The following is a 2,500-nucleotide window of genomic DNA, read 5'->3' as shown; positions in this document are numbered from 1 at the left end:
CTGCCATGTACTGTAGTGGATGGTGTTGTGTTCCTTGGTGTGGGTGGATGTGCTGCCATGTACTGTAGTGGATGGTGTTGTTATGATGTTCCTTGGTGTGGGTGGATGTGCTGCCATGTACTGTAGTGGATGGTGTTGTTATGATGTTCCTTGGTGTGGGTGGATGTGCTGCCATGTACTGTAGTGGATGGTGTTGTGTTCCTTGGTGTGGGTGGATGTGCTGCCATGTACTGTAGTGGATGGTGTTGTGTTCCTTGGTGTGGGTGGATGTGCTGCCATGTACTGTAGTGGATGGTGTTGTTATGATGTTCCTTGGTGTGGGTGGATGTGCTGCCATGTACTGTAGTGGATGGTGTTGTTATGATGTTCCTTGGTGTGGGTGGATGTGCTGCCATGTACTGTAGTGGATGGTGTTGTTTTGATGTTCCTTGGTGTGTGTGGATGTGCTGCCATGTACTGTAGTGGATGGTGTTGTTTTGATGTTCCTTGGTGTGGGTGGATGTGCTGCCATGTAGTGTAGTGGATGGTGTTGTTATGATGTTCCTTGGTGTGGGTGGATGTGCTGCCATGTAGTGTAGTGGATGGTGTTATGTTCCTTGGTGTGGGTGGATGTGCTGCCATGTACTGTAGTGGATGGTGTTGTGTTCCTTGGTGTGGGTGGATGTGCTGCCATGTACTGTAGTGGATGGTGTTGTTTTGATGTTCCTTGGTGTGGGTGGATGTGCTGCCATGTAGTGTAGTGGATGGTGTTGTTATGATGTTCCTTGGTGTGGGTGGATGTGCTGCCATGTAGTGTAGTGGATGGTGTTGTTATGATGTTCCTTGGTGTGGGTGGATGTGCTGCCATGTAGTGTAGTGGATGGTGTTGTGTTCCTTGGTGTGGGTGGATGTGCTGCCATGTACTGTAGTGGATGGTGTTGTGTTCCTTGGTGTGGGTGGATGTGCTGCCATGTACTGTAGTGGATGTTGTGGGTTTGTGGAGGCTGTGGCAAGAATCTGTGTGCCTCTCATGTCTAGGTGATCTTTGAGAACTTCTTGGTGTAGGTGGTCTGTGGGTGTAGTAGCTGTGAAGCCTGTGATTATTTTTAGGGCCTTGTTCTGTATGGTCTGTCGGGTGTTGTAGTGAGGTTAGAAGCCCAGGCAGGGATTGCACAATTCATCACTGAACATATGTATTGTTTGTATATTGTGGTGGTGGTTTCTTTGTTGTGTCTAAATCAGAGTTTCTTAACTGAGGCAGTACTTCACTTCACTTTACTTTAACCCTGTAGTAGTGTAGCAACTGCAGTCCCAGTAACCAGATGTAGAGGGCTGCTGGACTGACACCTTATTACAAGGGGGGTGCTGAGGTTGGAAAAGGTTAAGAAACGCTGGTCTAAATGGTGTATGGGCAAGTGACCTCAGGGCATTGAGTCTTGGTGTTAATTTATTTTTGATGTTTGTGATGTGTTGTTTAAATGACATTGAGGTGTGTGTGTGTGTGTGTGTGTGTGTGTGTGTGTGTGTGTGTGTGTGTGTGTGTGTGTGTGTGTGTGTGTGTGTGTGTGTGTGTGTGTGTGTGTGTGTGTGTGTGTGTGTGTGTGTGTGTGTGTGTGTGTGTGTGTGTGTGTGTGTGTGTGTGTGTGTGTGTGTGTGTGTGTGTGTGTGTGTGTGTGTGTGTGTGTGTGTGTGTGTGTGTGTGTGTGTGTGTGTGTGTGTGTGTGTGTGTGTGTGTGTGTGTGTGTGTGTGTGTGTGTGTGTGTGTGTGTGTGTGTGTGTGTGTGTGTGTGTGTGTGTGTGTGTGTGTGTGTGTGTGTGTTTATCGTAAGGTGTGGAATGTGACTGTGTTCTGCTGTCCAGTTTGTGAGAAGGGTCACTGTAGATTTGGCTGGGGCTATTTTGAGTCTGTTTGTGGTGACCTGAAGTGGTGGCTTCTTCGCCGTGGGTCTATCCCCCAGAGGCCGTCGAAGCCGAGGAGGAGGAGGACAGCATGGGGGCGGCCAAACCACCGCAAACCCCCCCCGGCACCTCATGGGGCCCGAGAACCTGGGAGTGGCTTCAGTTCCCCAGGCAAGTACCACTCAAAGGTGTTCTAGGTCTTGGTGCAACAGGTGATTATTGTTAAACTCTACCTTTGTATATCGATGCATTGTTATTATTGAATGCAGGGGGCGTTGCATTGTCGTGAAGCAGTGGTGTGGTGTGAAGGAGAGAATGAAGTGTAGTGTGATGGGTACTTAGTGTGAGGATGTGTGGTGAGGTAGTGTAGGGTGGTGGTGTTGTCGTGTGAGGATTCGGTGTACAGAAAAATAAAACTAGACACGTTGATGTGAAACTATGCTGGAAATATAGTGTACCGTGGTGCTGCTGGCTGATGTTTTGTGGTGCTGCTGGCTGATGTTTTGTGGTGCTGCTGGCTGATGTTTTGTGGTGCTGCTGGCTGATGTTTTGTGGTGCTGCTGGCTGATGTTTTGTAGTATATGTAAAGTGTTGTACTTAGAAGGTGGCTGCGTTGATTGGT

At 48.5% G+C, this 2,500-nt stretch overlaps 1 protein-coding gene across 1 annotated transcript in view; it reads right to left on the bottom strand.

The window, feature by feature from the left end:
- Window positions 1–2,500, bottom strand: part of bma (SCY1-like protein bma) — a 137,036-nt gene that overhangs the window by 69,298 nt on the left and 65,238 nt on the right. The window lies entirely within an intron of this gene.

The sequence above is a fragment of the Coenobita brevimanus genome, chromosome 31, assembly GCF_032717465.1.
Source record: "Coenobita brevimanus isolate Jiangsu-jjx chromosome 31, ASM3271746v2, whole genome shotgun sequence".
Taxonomy (NCBI): Eukaryota; Metazoa; Arthropoda; class Malacostraca; order Decapoda; family Coenobitidae; genus Coenobita; species Coenobita brevimanus.
Note: the sequence above shows the minus strand (reverse complement) of the source record. Positions and strands in the feature narration are given on the sequence as shown.